This window comes from Chiloscyllium punctatum, chromosome 36 (assembly GCF_047496795.1).
Source record: "Chiloscyllium punctatum isolate Juve2018m chromosome 36, sChiPun1.3, whole genome shotgun sequence".
Lineage (NCBI taxonomy): Eukaryota > Metazoa > Chordata > Chondrichthyes > Orectolobiformes > Hemiscylliidae > Chiloscyllium > Chiloscyllium punctatum.
The window spans coordinates 59,363,796-59,380,589 of NC_092774.1; the positions used below are offsets into that span (position 1 = coordinate 59,363,796).

Consider the following 16,794-nt stretch of genomic DNA (forward strand, 5'->3'; position numbering starts at 1 on the left):
GATTAGCTTTGGCTGTTCCTCTTGTGCATATTCCCATTGCTGCGCGTGTCCGTTAAAAAGTTCCATTAAAGAACTTCAATCCCTTTCCTCTGGAAACTGATCCTAGTCAGTGGCAATTGGTTCTTCTGATCATTAATCTGCCCATTTCCACCACGTCTTCTCCCATCATTGACAACAGCCTCTGGAAATCTCCAGTTAACCTTCTTTGATCCAAAGAGAACATTCCCAAACTTGGGAAATGTCTCCACATAATGTAAATTCCTCATCCCTGGACATGATGCAAGTGTTACAATGGGGAAGAGGTTTTGGCAAAATATTGTCAGTGAGCAGATGGAAAAATGTTCAGGAAGTAAAGCAGAAATCCCAGTCTCCAGCTTTGTGAATCTTTCGAAACTCTTTGGGAAGTGGAATTAGAGGAGAATGAAGGATGAACTGTCCGACTGAGCAGAGACAATCCAGACACCGACCCCTTGTTTCAGAGGCTGATTGACTCTGATATTCTCGGGACATGAACTGACCCGAGACATTGAAGGAATTCTCTGCACATCAGGAATTCAAACCCCTTCTCGGCTCGGGGCCAATGAGAAAATTCGGGAAGAGGCAAAACACTGAAAGGCTCGGAGGGCGATGGCCCCGGTGTAGGAGAGCTCGTTCCTCGTGACATGGATGTGCCTGTAGATGGTGGGATCAGGCTGTCCCCATGTCTCCATAATGAATGTCCAAGGCTTTATTATGGAAAAGTAAAACTGATATAGGACAATGGTAATTTTGGGCGGGGCAGGTTGAATTATGAATTGATTAGTAGGTTCCTCAAAGACACTGTGCAAGCGGCACTGGGACCTGTCTCTGTGGCGCAATTGGTCAGCGCGTTCGGCTGTTAACTGAAAGGTTGGTGGTTCGAGACCACCCAGGGACGGAGTGTTTCTTGTTCTCGCTCCTACCGCTTTCTTGGCTGCGAAAGTGCACGTTTTTAATGGTTTCAGGAAAATGTTTCCCAAACGGAAATCTTTTCCACTGAGGAAGCACAAAGGGGTTTCTGAATTGATTGAATTTCTAACGTAAAGGACTGCGGATGCTGAGAATCCGAGACAGAAAGCGAAACTGCTGGAGAAACTCAGCAGATTTGGCTATACCTGAATGAGGAAAAAAACGAGTTCTGAAATGTTGTCTCTGATTCTCTTTCCACAGATGCTGCCTGACCTGCTGAATTGCTCCTGCAATTTCTGTTTTTGTTTTTAACTGAACGTCTACCGGGATGAAACACCCAGACTCGCCATTTGCAGATATTTAACCCTTTCGAAACCTGAGAAGTGATTGGATTCAAACAAGCTTTGCAAGGATTCACTTTTTCTCAGCTCCACAGGCAGACAGACCTGGGAAATGAAGCTGTCAGTGTGGTTCTGTCCTGGTGGGCCGACTGGTGAATGCGATGGACATGAAATCCATTGCGGTTTCCCCACGCAGGTGTGAACCCTGCCGACTACAGTTGAGAACTGTCGTCAAAAAGAAAGGGAGATTGCTCCACGGTTTTTTTTAAAGATGCAAATCAGTGGAGGGGTTGAAGCTATTGAGGCGATGAGCCAAGAGTTTGGAAATGAGACGAGAACAGTGAGGGGTGTGAAGTCGTGATCGAAGTTAAGCAGGCACCTGAGGACAAAGGTGTTTTATTTGCCAGTGAAAGATACTGCTTCACAAAGTTGGGATTATGGAAGGGAAGCAGTGACGGTGATAATCTTTGGTTGTTCCTCTTGTGAATGTTCCCATTTCTGCGCATGTCCGTGTTAACGTCAGAACTCTGCTGCATGGCGGCGTCAGATCCGCACATTGACAGGGGCGCAATGGATGATGCATCTGACTCCGCCTACCTGTTTGAAATGCAGCTCACAGCTTCTTCTTTGGGAGTGGAAAGGGAACAAACACCAAAACCCAGTCTCAGCTTTGTAAATCTTCAGGAAATAAGAAAACTGTTCATCCCTTCGGATCTTCCATCCTGGGCAGACAGCGTTGATTTTAAATGGCTGTCCAGTCAGTGCCGATTCGTTTTGGCTAAAAAAATCTTCCTTATCTTATCCCGGCATTTCTTGCCACAGAGAACTGTGCGGCAGAGTTCATGTATATATTTCCTTGTTTGGTATTTTGTAAATAACATTCGTTTGCTGGTTGTTTGTATCGGGTATTTCAGGTTCATTAGCCGTTGTTTAAGTGTGTTGGTAGGTTTGTGGGCTACCATGATGCTGAGAGGTTTGATTTGTCTGGAGATAATTTCCCAGATGTCGTTAATGTAAAGTAACGTGGCTAGGGTCTGTGTAGACGTTGTGTCTCCTTGTTCAGTTTGTTGATGTGAAATCGGCACACTGGGTTTATTGGGTAGGCAAAAGTGAGGACTGCAGATGCTGGAAACCAGAGTTTAGATCAGAATGGTGCTAGAAAAGCACAGCAGGTCAGACAGCTTCCGAGGAGCAGGAAAATCGATGTTTCGGGCAAAAGCCCTTCATCAGGAATAGAGGCAGGACCCCTCCATGGTGCAGAGATAAATTGGGGGTGGGGTGTGCTGGGCCGAAAGTAGCAAAAAGTACAATAGGTGAATGGGGGTGGGGATGAAGGTGACAGATCAGAGAGGAGGATGGAGCGGATAGGTGGGGAGGGAGATTGGCAGGTAGGACAGGTCATGAGGACAGCGCTGAGCTGGAAGGTTGGAATTGAGGTCAGGTGGTGGGAGGGGAAATGAGGAATCTGATGAAGTCCACATTGATGGCCTGGGGTTGAATTTACCCCAAGCGGGAGATGAGACGTTCATCCTCCAGGCATCGAGTGGGGAGGGAGCGGCGATGGAGGAGGCCCAGGACCTGCATGTCCTCGGCAGGGTGGGAGGGGGTTTGAAATGTTGGGCCATAGGGCGATGGGGTTGATTGGTGCGGGTGTCCTGTAGATGTTCCCTCAAGCGCTGTGAGTTGACTCTGCGAGGAGTCTCCAGTCTCCCCAATGCAGAGGAGACCGCATCAGGAGCAATGGATATAAGAAATGACATTGTTGGATGCAGAGGTGAAAGCCTTCGACCGACCACGGCCCGGATTCGATTACCGGGAAGGAAAGAAATTTTCAGTAGAGCTATCAGGATGCCCCTGCATCTGCCTGGTGGTCTCGTGGTTGGGATTCGGCGCTTTCACCGCCGCGGCTCGGGTTCGATTCCCAGCCAGGGAAGCGGTTTTCAGGTCATTTATAAGCTACCCGTTCTTCTTAAATGCTCTGTACAGTTTTTTATTGATCTTCGTAGTTCCTGGATGCTGCAGTGTGTCGTGGATCGTTGAAATCGTGTCCTGATTCAGATTTGTTTGTATATGTAGGGATGATTGCTTCGGTAGTTAAGATCTTAGTTCACGTGCATTGTTTTCCGGTAGACGCTGTTTTGAATTTACCATTGACTGTTCGCTGTACTGTGACATCGAGAAATGGCACTTTGTTGTTGTTCTCCTCTTTTGTGAATTTTATGCCAGTAAGGATATTGTTGATGGTGTTACAGGTTTCCTCTAATTTGTTTCATTTTTTGATGACAAAAGTGTCATCGCTGTAGGGGACTCAAATTTGGGGTGGATCGTTGGAAGGGCTGTTTGTTCGAGTCTCTGCATTATTCTTTCTCCAAGGAATCCTGATGCTGGTGGTTTCATGCGTATTTCGTTGATTTGTTTGTAGGGCTTGTTACTGAATATGAAGTGGGTGGTAAGGCACAGTTCCACGAGCTTGACTATGCTATCGTTGCTGATGAAGTTGGTGCTGTGTTTGTGTCTTTGGTTCTTCGAGTAGTGCCTTCAGTTTTCTTTGGTCACGTTCATGTTAATGGATGTGAACAAGGCTGTTATGTCAAAGGACAACATTATTTCATCCTCTTCTATCTCAGTGTCTTTGGTGTTCAGGAATTCTTGGATGGAGTAAATGGAGTGGAGTGAATCTTCGACTAGGTGTTTTAGCCTACAATGGAGGCCTTTGATTAGTCTGTATATTGGTGTTCCAAGTAGTGAGATTATGGTCTAAGGGGGGGGGGCTCCTGGTTTGAAGGGGAGGAGAACAACAACAACGTGGCATTCTTAGATGTCACAGTAGAGCGAACAGTCAATGGGGAACTTCAAACTGGCATCTACAGAAAAACAACACACACAAACCAAATACTTAACTGCAGAAGCAATCATCCCAACACCCACAAACGAAGCTGCATCAGGACATTATTTCAACGAGCCACTACACACTGCCGCAGCAGACGAACTACGAACAGCACAAGAGGAATACGTATATAGTGTATTTAAGGAGAACGGGTCCCCAATAAACCCCCTCCACCGATTTCTCATTGATGCTTTCAAGGTGACTCTCAAAAATTCGGTTTGACCCTCCATGTTTCTTTCCTGTTTGTTTTTTGTGGGTTTTGAAAGCTTTCGCAATCCTCTGACTGAGTATTGGAGTTGCGAAGTTATGCTGTGGCTGTACAGGTTATTTTTAGACCACTTTTGGAATATTGTGTACAATTCTGGTCTCCCTCCTATCAGAAGGATATTGTGAAATTTCAGAGGGTTCTGAAGCACCAATGGGTCCACAGAGAGGAAGAGGCCCTTCTGCTGCCCTGAGTGTGGGAAGGCCTTCAGTGATTCCTCTGCCCTGCTGACGCACCAGTTGGTCCACACCGGGGAAGCCTGTTCTCCAGCCCCAAGTGCGAGATGGCCTTCAGCAGTTCTTCCCACCTGCTGAGACACCAGTGGGTCCACATTGAGGAGAAACCGTTCTTCTGCCCCAATTTCAGGAAGGGCTTTGTTCTTTCTTCCGACCTGCTGGCCCATTGGTGGGTCCACATGGGGGAGAGGTCGTTCAGTTGACTAAGTGCAGGAAGTCCTTCATCAATGCCTCAGCCCTGCTGATGCACCAGTCCGTCCACACCAGGGAGATGCCATTCTCCTGCCCGAATGTGGGAAGGGTTTTACCCGCTCCTCCACACTGCTAAAGCACCAGCTGGTCCACACGGGGGGATGGGGGGCGGAGGGGGGAGGCCTTTCTGCTGCCCTGAATGTGGGAAGTCCTTCAGCAATTCCTCCGCCCTGCTGAAGCACCAGTGTGTCCACACCGGGGAGAGGCCCTTCTGCTGGCCCGAGTGTGGGAAGAGGTTCATGTTTTCCTACAACTTGCGGAAGCACCAGCGGGGGCAACAGCGCTCCCAGCAATCAGATCCCACCGGTGACGCTGCCTTTATTCCCCCTCAAGGACTGAACCTCCTGCCAGTTCTGACAGTGGGTGCAGTGGGAGAGTAGGTGGGCTGTTTTTGTTTTCTGCTGGACTGCAATTGCCTCCCCCACCACCCACAACTACAACCTCATGTGGCTCACGGTTAGCACTGCTGCCTCACGGCACCAGGAACCCAGGAATGCTTCCACCCTTGGGGGTCTGTGTGCAATTTATGGAGGGTAGGAAAATGGATCTGAGTTTGTTACTCTTCGGAGAATCAGTGCAGATGTGTTGGGCTGAAGGAACTGTTTCCACACTGGAGGAGTTCAACCATCATATGAGCTTTGCTTTCATTGGAAACTGCTGCTCATTGAGCCAGGGACTGCACATTGCCAAATGAAATGATCCAGAGAAACGTAAGACCGCAAGACCATCGGAGCAGAGATTTGACCATTCGGCCCATCGAGTCTACTCAGCCATTCGTTAGTGACAAAAGTAGTGCAGATGAGATTAGCTACAGTGTGGAAACAGGCCATTTGTCCCAACAAGTCCATATCGACCCTTCGAAGAGTAACCCATCCAGACCCATTTCCCTCTAACTAATGAACCTAACTCTATGGGCAATTAAGCATGGCCAATCCACATGACCTGAACGTCTTTGGACTATGGAAGAAAACAGGACCACCCAGAGAAAACCCACGCAGACACTGGGAGAATATGAAAACTCCTCACAGACAGTCAGCCAAGGCTGGAATCAAACCCGGCTCCCCGGCACGGTGAGCCTGCAGTGGTAAACACTGAGCCAGTGCATGTTGCAACCCGTTGTAGGCAAGTACGAGGTTGGGAGAATACAGCAAGCCAGGCAGCACCAGGATGTGGAGTAGTCAGCGTTTTGGGTATTAACCCTTCTTCAGGACTGAAACGTTGACTTCTCTGTGAGAAACGAGTTCCGGGAATGTTGCTGGGGGTTGGAGGGTTTGTGCTATAGGGAGAGGCTGAATAGGCTGGAGCTGTTTTCACTGGACCATCAGAGGCAGAGGAGCGATCTACTAGCGGTTACAAAATCATGAGGGGCATTGACAGGTTAATAGACAAGGTCTTTTCCCTGGGATGGGGAAGTCCAGAACGAGAGGGCAGAGGTTTAGTGTGAGAGGCGAAATATATTAAAGGGACAACTTCTTCATGCAGAGGGTGGTACTTATATGAAATGAGCAGCCACAGGATATGGGTCAGGTGTTGTCAAATGGGAGTAGATTAATTTAGGATATCAGGTCAGCATGGACAAGTTGGACCAAAGGGTCTGTTTCCATGCTGTATGTGTCTCTGACTACTAGTCCTGATGTAAGTTTAAAATAGAGTCCAAGTAACTTTGAATAGTTCAATCTTGTTGAGCTCACCTCCTGAAAAGTTTCAGATGAATCCCTCTGAGAGATACTGTTTAAACATGCTGAGTTGGACAAAGTATCCCATCAAGTTCGACACAAACCCAGAGATGAAGAAGTCAGAAGTCAGAACACCAAGGGGACCAAAACTGATCACAATATTCCAGGTGCCGCCTCATCAACGTCCTGTATAACTACAACATAACTTGCCAACATCTATACTCAATTCCCGAACTGATGAAGGCCAGTGTGCTGAAACCTTTCTTCACTGCCTTGTGTACCGATGTAATCAGAGATATAGGACCTACTTTAAACTGATCCACAATCCTGCTTCTGGGAGCACAGTGACTAATAGGGAAGGCAAAAGGGAGATTGGCCTTTAAATGGAGTATAAAAGTAGGGAGGTTATAGTGGAGGTTTTGATTGAAAGTGCAGTGAATATTCAACCAGCTGACAGTGGATCTGAATCACATGTAGATCAGACCAGGTTCGGACAGCAGGAAACCAGATATGTTTTTACAACAAACCACAACGATTTCATTATGAGACTCTTAATTCCAGATTTATATTGAATTCAGATTCCACCATCTGCCGTGGCAGGTTGTGAATCCAAGTACCCGGAACATTACCTGGGTGAATAGTCTAGTGACAATAAAGTCGGCCATCGCCTCCCCTGAACACATTGGCTTATTGTGTTTGGAGGTAATAAAGGAGCAAGAGGTTTTAGCAGCTGCTAAGTTGTTCATATTACACAAGGGAACATCAGCACTCTCAGTCATGGCACACACTGAAGTCAGTGTCCTGTATCAGAGGTCAGGGCTCGGAAACCATAAGAAATAGGAACAGGAATATGCCATTCAGCCCGTTGAGCCTGCTTCTCCATTCAGTAGGATTCTGGGTGATCTGGCATTCCCCACATTCACTTTCCTGCCCTTTTCCTGTAACTTTTCATCCCCCAACTCTTCACGAATCTATTGATCCGACTTTTAAATGTGACATGAAGGCTGTCAACAGAGTTACTGGAGTGGGGGTGTGGGGGAGGGTGGGGAACGGGGCTCACGTTTAACTTTGGGGCGAAAACAATAGCTTCACACTTCACAATATTTAACTGAGGGAATGTTTATGGTTAACCAATGCTGGAAATTGGGCAGGCATTCAGATGAAATTATTGATAAATTATGAATGACTAAGGAGATGGGAGAGAAGTGGTGTTCAGGCACAGTTGGATATCATCAGTATAGATGCCAACACCAGCAGCTACGGTAAAACAAATAAGAACGGAAGACGCTAAAAGCAGACCCTCCCAGAGGATAGAGTGATGTTGGGGAGGGTCAGTACTGTCATTAAGCCTGATCAAGGCTGTCTGCAGGTCGACGAGGGAATGTTTAGCCTTTTCACCGTTACAAAGGATGTCAAATATGACCTTGATAAGAACTGTTTCAGGGGTAGAAACCAGACTCGAGGGCTTTAAACACAGAATTCTGGAAGAGCTGGGAATGACTAATTCAACAATATTACATCCAGACCAACACTTCCATTGGTGCGATAATAATAGAAGTGTTTTAGTTTTTATTTCGAAGATTCTCAGCAACACTGAGTAAGAAGCAACAAAATTAACACAAGAAATACTGCAATTGCTACAATGTGCCTGCACCTAAAAGGGGCCATCTGGTGTTCAATCAACTGTCTACAAGGGGCAATATTGGAAAGGAATTACCCAGTTCAATGCTATAAGAGGGGAGACACAGACTGCTTTATACAAACATATAATGGGCGGGAGTAGCCACTCGGCACTTCGAGCCTGCTGCAACATTCAATAAGATCATGGCTGATCTGAATTCAACCTCAACTCTACATTCCAACAGATCCCCGACAATCTTTCATCCCCTTGGTTATCAAGAACCGATCTACCTCTGCCTTAAAGATTTTGAATCCACTGCCTTTTGAAGAAGTCACACAACCCTCAGAAAGAAAAGAAATCATCCTCATTTTTGTCTTCTATATTTAAAATATGACCCTGTACTTTCAGATATTAAGATAGGGACACAACCTGTATTCAAGTAATACCTGTGGTACAGTTTACTATGTCAAAGTGCTTCACATGAACATAATGAGAATTCCTTTAAAAATCACAAGACCGGAGCACAGATTACGACAGGTGACCAAAGACTTGGTCAAAGGGACAGGTTTAGGGCAATCTTTTAAACAGGTTCAATTTCCCAAACATCAGAGGACAAAGGTGTGAACAACGAACAGAAAATAGCAAAGATTGGGAAACAACAGTGCAGTCATAATGTTACAGGATGAGTAATCCAGGGAACATGAGTTCAAATCCCACCACATCAAGAGGGGAGATGTGAATAATTCAAATTATAAATGGGGAACACAAAGTTAGTCTCAGTATGGTATCGATGGCACTGATGTCAATTGTCATAAAAACCCATGTTCACCAATGTCCTTTCAGGAGGGAAACTGCCATCCTTGCATGGTCAGTCTTACATGTGACTCCAGACCCACAGCAATGTGGTTGACTCTTAAACTGCCCTCTGAATTGCCACAAGCAAGACACCTTGCACTTAGGAATGGATAACAAACATCAACCTTATGAAAGTGTCAAAACAGAAATTGCTGGAGAAACTCAGCCAGTCTGGCAACACCGGTGGAGAGAGAGAGAAAGAAACAGAGACAATATCCTGGCCTGAGTCCAGAACAGTTGTGAAGAAGGGTCACAGCACTTGAAATGCTAACTCTGCTTCTCTCTCCACATGTGCTGCCAGTCCTATTGGGTTTCTCCAGCATTTGATGCATTTTTGTGTTTCAGATCTCCATCATCTGCAGTTCTTCATTACACTGACTTAGGGAAGCTCAAATCCCATAAAAGGGTAGAGCAGAAGGGCTAGAATTACTCAGCAAGTCTGGCACCAGCTGTGGAGATAAAAACATTTCGGACTTCGGGTCATTGAATGATCTTACATCAGGGACAAACTTTTGCGGAAGCTGCAAGAGTAAAAGGCACTGGTGTAACTTCAACATCTGGGAGAACTCTCTCAGCCTTGGGGGTCAGGCTGACTCAGCATTCTGGTCCTGCTCATTACCTGTTAATTTCTCCATTTGTTTTTCTTGTTATATTTCTACATGGTTGACACATTCCTATGTTTTAAAATGAAATTCCAGCAGACAGGAATTTTCCATGTAAGCAATCATACATTAGAGGGTTTGGAACGTGAATGTAACTTTTAAACAATAAGTATTTTTTCATGCATGGGGTGTGGGCATCGCTGGCAATGCCAGCATTTATACCCATCCTTGGTTGGTTGGAAAAGTGCATGAAGGTGTCTGAGATTGTCTTGATCAGCACAGCAATCTCAAAGATGGGTGTGCCCAGGTAGAAGTACCCTCCACTCCAACAGCCAAGTCTGCATTCACTTCAATTATAGATGCCATCTAAACCTCCCAGGACAAGGACAACATGGGATGACAATCAGAATAAAGCTTCCTCTACTCTTAAGTTTCAAGTGAAGCTACCTCAACACTGTCCCCAACAAACACTGCCAAGATAGAAACAGCATTGGGTTAGATACAGAGAAAAACTTCCTCTACACTTCCCCATTCATAAAGTCCCAGGAGAAGGACAGCAGAGGGTTAAATAAACAGTAGAGCTTCTTCCATTCTGACTGACACTTAGTACGTCCTACACCAATCCTCAAGGAAAATTCAGAACTGAAGTATTATCTGGTACTGAATTCACACATCCTAATGGGAATGACAGCAACAGAAAATCATGTCGTGAAACACAGATAAAACACACACAATGTCCAACAAAATTAGACTGTTATTGGGATCAAAAACATGTAAATGACAGGAGGCATAGTCCCTGCAGTGATCCGAATGTGAGCTGAACAACATTCTCATGTGAATACTATTCTCTGGGAATGCAATGTCCACCTCACTGCTGTCTGGTCAGTTCCTCTGCTCTCGTTAAGGGCTGAGTTGCGGCTGAGCCCATTGTGGCATGGGGGTCAAGAGGTTAGACAGTTAAGGTGACCTTGGATTGAGGGCATGCTTTGTCATGCCAGTGAGGTCGAGGGTCGCTCATTTACTCAACTTATAATCGGGGACAAGGTGATGTCAGGCTGGGCTTGTATCAATTTGAGTTTAGAAGAAACAGATGATCCGATGGAGCTGTATAACATCTGGAGAGGACTTAATGTAAATGTTATGTCAACTCAATTCTAGCCAGAGACTAGTCTCTCATTTAAGATAGGAGAGTTTTGTTTTTCTGTCAAGTGTTCTCGAGTCTTTGAAATTCATTTTTTAAGACAGCAGCATGTGGTGGTGGCACGGTGGTTAGCACTGCTGCCTCACGGCATCAGTTACCTGGGTTTGATAACACCTTCGTGCCGACTGTCTGTGTGGAGTTTGCACATTCTCCCCTTGTGTCTGCGTGTGTTTCCTCTGGTGCTCTGGCCTCCTCCCACAGTCCAAAGGATGTGCAGGTGAGGGTGGATTGGCCATAGGAGATGCAGGGTTACAGGGATAGTGTAACGAACTGGGTCTGGGTGGGACGGTCAGTCAATGTTGACTCGATGGCTTGAATGACCTACTTGCACGCAATTGCCCTTTATCAATCAATAGTATGCACTTGCTTTATGGTTACCGCCATCAAATTACATGAGTGGTTTTGGTTATTTCATCTCTTACGTTATCGTATTCAACCAACTACAGCATCTAGAAACTTGCTTAATTACAATATCCAATACCTGCAGAGTACTTTTTCTTTTTGTCACGACCATTATCTTGAACTCTGACGTGTGATCTCTTCATTGCTGTCAAAGTTCCTTATTATCCCGACATTGTCATGTTTTTACTTTGTCGAAAGTCTTCCTGGCTTTTGCAGTTACGACCCTATATTCTGCCCTTGTCAACATTTCCCCTTACAATTCTATACTAAGGATTTCATGAAAAACCTCAGAGTGTGGTGAGACTGCGGAACTCACTATCATAGTGAATAGTTGGGGTGGAAGACACTACAACTAAGGTTAAAAAACCCAATACAAATGAATGTCACTGTCACCAGATTCACAACACAGTGAAATTAAAACATGCAATGTCCCTCAATTTCTCAACTGTTCCTAACCAGACTTGATGAAGAACAGATCTTGCACATCAACATTATAATTTAAACAAAAACCAACAATTATAAATATGGCAAGTTTTCTAGGGCAAAGTTAAAGAAGATAATCTAATTAATAGCAATTATTTAAAGCCTTTGATCAAGTCCCCCACCATCTCAGAGACTGAAACTTAAGCGGCAAATTAAGAAAGAATTTTTTTTAAACTTGCCAATTCAAGCAAACAGTTTCCAACAATGGATTGCCAAGCCTTTGTGCAATCCTCGGACTATGACTGTTTTACAGACACGTAACTGTAAATCTAATTTAAAAGTCACTGCTGAATGTGAATAGACACCCCAAAGTATTCAGCCATTTCTTACAGGCTGGGACTCATTCCCAGAAAGAGCCAACAATTCTTTAACTGGACAGTAGAATCTAGAGAGAACAGCTCCTGGGCTCAGCAAGCAGCAACGCCCACTGGAAGCAATAAAGCCCACTGCCTCTCCCACTGCACACACACTGTCAGAATACACAGGGGCTCAGTACTGGGAGTGACTCACAGCAGTTTCATCAACAGACCCACACTTGATGAACAGATCTTACACACCAGAATTATAATTTAAACAAAAACAAACAATTATGAATACCGCAAATTTACTCGGGCAAAGCTAAACAAGATAATCCAGTTTATAGCAATGATTTAATCCCTTTGATCAAGTCCTCCACCATCTCATAGACAGAAACTTAAGGGGTAAATTAAGGAAGAGAATTTTTAAAATTATCAATTCAAGCAAACAGTTTGCAACAATCGATTGCCCAGCCGATGGGCAACCCTTCGATGATGATTTGTTCACAGGCACAGAACTGTAAATTTAATTTCAAAGTCACTGCTGAATGCGAATGGACACCCTGAAGTATTCAGCTATTTCTTACAGACTGGAGCTCGTTCCCAGACAGAGTCAATAATTATTTAACTGGACAAGAAAAACTAAAGAGAACAGCTGCTGGTATCAACGAGCAGCAGTGCCCAATGGAAGCAACGTTGCAGGGATGGGGGAGCACGACGGCATGAAACAAAAAAATCCGACCGACTCTCCCATGATAAGTACTGTCAGAATGTGCAAGGGCCCAGTCCTCGCAGTGGCCCACAGCAGTTTCACCAGCAGAATCAGATTGTTGGGAGCACTGGTGCGCCCGCTGGCGCTTCTGCAAGGTGCAGAATGATGAGAACCTCCGCTTCCACTCGGGGCAGGTGAACGGCCTCTCCCCGGTATGGCCCCACCTGTGCCTCAGCAGGTGGGAGGAATTGCTGAAGGCATTCCCCCACTCTGGGCAGGGGAAGGGCCTCTCCCCCGTATGGACCCGAAGGTGGGATGCCTGGCTAAAGCCCTTCCCGCACTTGAGGCAGGAGAACGGGCTCTGCCCGGTTTGGACCCGCTGGTGCCTCAGCAGGGCAGAGGTATCATTGAAGGCCTTCCCGTACTTGGAGCAGCTGAAGGGCTTCTCCAATATGTGGACCCGGCGGTGGGTCAGTAGGACGGAGGAATAGCTGAAGGCCTTCCCGCATTCGGGGTAGGAGAATGGCCTCTCGCCTGTGTGGACCCCCTGGTGCCTCTGCAGTACAGAGGAATTGCTGAAGGTATTCCCGCACTCAGAGCAGGAGAACAGTCTAACCTCGGTGTGACTGCGCCCATGAGTCTCCAGGTCAGATGGGAAACGGAAGCCTTTCCCACAGTCGCCACATTTTCATGGTTTCTCCACGGGACGGGATTCCTTGGGTTTCTTGGAAGCTTCAGTTGCACACAAACGCGTGTACAGCGCCTCCCTGCCGTGAATTCCAATTCCCAGTCTGTAAAACATTTACTGGCTCCACAATCAGAGTGCTGCAACAGTCGGGTCTCTCTTCCAGTCTCACTGATGATGAAAACGTACTGAAAGAGGAACCAAAAAGCTTGGTTCGTTCTCACAGAACCATAGTCGAAACTTGTTATAGTCCCGATGGATTCAGTGACTGCCAGACATTGACGTGAAATTGAGGACTGCAAATGCTGGAGAGTCAGAGTCAAAGCACAGCAGATCAGGCAGCATCTGAGGAGCAGCAGAGTTAATGTTTCAGGCAAAGCTCTTCATCTGTTGATATTGAAACGTCCGTCTTCAGATCTTCAAATAATCTGTAAAAAGAGATTACAAAAATCATCACTGTCAGTCCAGGTTAGAAATTCCAAACCAGCAATTCTAATTTCTGCAGAATATTGTTTTCTTTATCAACAAAATTGAAAGCACCATCCCAACCCCTCTCACCACTTTATTCTCACTCCACTCAAACTAATCCTCCCGACGGTACTGATTCAGGATCTTACAGAGACCCAAAAGTGAAAACATCAAGACAGACACCTCTGAATTTTGGATACCTCCACCTGAAAGTTAGTATCTTTCACGACATCTCGGAGTGAGTAAGTCTGATTTTGGGAAGAAAAAGAACTCTCAATTCAGGATGCACCTTCAATGCAGCTTCTTGAGAAACAACCAGACACGAAATGGTTAACATCTGGGGAGATGGAAGTGGGGTGATGGAGGAAATGAGATATCAAGGCATTGACACCGACACCGGACAGAAACTGAACATCCAGACATGGCAAACATTACGGGCAAGTCAGAGTCACACAGATACACAGCACAGAAACAGGTCCTTCAGTCCAACTCATCCATGCCTACCAGATAGCCTAAATTAATCTCGTCTCATTTACCAGCACTTGGCCCATATCCCTCTGAACTCTTCCTATCCAGATGCCTTTTAAATGTTATAATTGGACCTACATCCACCACTTTCTCCGGCAGATCATTCCTGACACTTGCCTCCCTCACCCCAAACATATTATCCTCCTGTTCTGGACTTCTCCCATCCCAGGGAAATGACCTAGTCTATTTACCCTATCCATGCCTCTCATGATTCTATAAACGTCTGTAAGATCCGCCGTCAGCCCCTGGTATACCGGGGAAAACAGCTCAAGCAATGCACTGCGTTTACTTTTATCTTCGTACTCACTGAACCTTACTCCCGTGTAAAACATTGTTTCTCTCCCCCACACTATCCATGGGAAAAGCCAAGAGTGCTGAGACTCTGGAGTTGGGGAATGCCACGGAGAATTCCTGCAATGTGGAAACACGCCATTCAGCCCAACAAGTCCACACCGACCATCCAAAGTGTAACCCATGCAGACACATTCCCCTATCCCATTCCACGACACTTACTGCACACTATGGGCCCATCTAGTATGGCCACTTCTCCCGAAACTGCACATCATTAGATTTTGGGAGGAAACCAGAGCACCCGGGTGAAACCCAGCAGACACGGCAGGGAGAATGTGCAAACTCCATACAGACAGTCGCCCCAAGGCTGGAATCGAAAGCTGATCCCTGGCGCTGCAAGGCAGCAGTGCGAACCACTGATCCATCGTGCTGCCCATGTGTGCAGAAAGAGGTGGGGGCTCGGAACTTTGTTAATTGTACCGCACAGTGGATTGTTGAGTAAGGTTAAATCACACGGGATCCAGGGAGAGCTAACCAACTGGGTACAAAATTTCGAAGCGCGTTGTTGGAGATGCTGGAATCCTTCCTGAAAACAACAAATGCTGGAGATCACAGTGGGTCAGGCAGCGCTGTGCTACTCTGTGACTGGATAGTGTGGACGTGGAGATGATGTTTCCACTAGGAGAAGGGTTCAGTATGCCAAGTCATTGAGGGCATTTAAGACAGAGATAGGTTCTTGATTAGGAAGGGGTCAAGGGTTATGAGGAGAAGGCAGCAGAATGGGATAGAGAAACATATCATCCATGATCGACTGGTGGAGGAGACTCGATGGGCCAAATGGCCTCATCCTGCTCCTGTATATTATGGTCTTAAAGCTGGGCAGATGATTTAAGGGGTTCTCACAAACTATTTCAGAATCCTGAAGAGGAGTTGTTGGACTCGAAACTTTAATTCTGCTTTCTCTCCACAGATGCTTCCAGTCCTGCTGAGCTTTTCCAGTGTTCTCAGTTTTTGTTTCAGATTTCCAGCATCCACAGTTCTTTGTCTTATTTATCAAATTCATTTCTTGCCCTTCCCAAGTGTTTGGAACTTCATCTCCCTGATCTACAAACTGTTCACTTACCCTAGAAATGACCACTATCTCCTTATCAAAGTAGACCCCTTTGTTGCAAAATGATTGTTCAATTCTGTGACCAAAATTATTGCATTCGTAATTACTTACACCAGGGACTCTCAATATCTCAGGCCAGAACACAGCTAGATTGTTTCAGACGGTACATTTATGTGATTTGATGCAATTCCCTATTCCTGACTTTACCAGCGTGTTGCTGGGAATGGAGGGTTTGAATTAAGAAGAAGCTGGGACATTTTTCCAACGGAGCCGAGCAAGTTGACAGATAACTTTAGAGATTTTTAAATTCAGGAGGGGAATAGATGAGGTGTCATTTCCAGAAGGCTCAGAATATTTTATTGGTCCAGAAAATGTAAAAGGGGGTCAAAGCTTCAACAGAAATCGAGCAGAGCTGAGAACAGACAACATTTAACTCTGTGGGAACAGGGAGATCAGAGGACAGAGAAATCAGGACCTGAAATCCTAGCTGACACCAGACTACCATGTTATCAGAGCTTTGATTAGCAGTGCCAACCCTCTACCTTTACTGAGCCTCTCACTCGACTTAAATGCTATGTATCCCCTCGATATTCCGGTTCCAATCCTTGTCATTCTGAAGCCATATCTCTGTAAGGCGTCTCAGATCATGATTATTCTCTTCAATGTGTGCAGTCAATTAATTCGCTTTTGTTACACTGCAGCACACATTCACATACTGAGCTTTTAGTCTTATTTTTTGTGATGGTGAGTATCCAGTTTTGATTGCTAGTACATTTATTCTCCTTGTTCCTTTCTATCATTCTCTGGTGTTTGGTTTCCACATCACTACGTTGCTCACTGGCCTTGATTTGGATTGACTATGCTAAATTGCCCAGTGTCCAGGGATGTGCAGGTTAGGTGGGTTGGCCATGGGAAACGTAGGGTTATCGTTTCAAAGTAATAGAAGGAGTAGGCC

General features: G+C 45.7%; 1 non-coding gene across 1 annotated transcript; it reads left to right on the forward strand.

Moving 5' to 3' along the window:
• Positions 1-842: 842 nt before the first annotated feature.
• trnan-guu (transfer RNA asparagine (anticodon GUU)) lies at positions 843-916 on the forward strand. Its single transcript has one exon. It is a non-coding gene; the product is annotated as a tRNA-Asn (tRNA).
• The last annotated feature ends 15,878 nt before the right edge of the window (positions 917-16,794 follow it).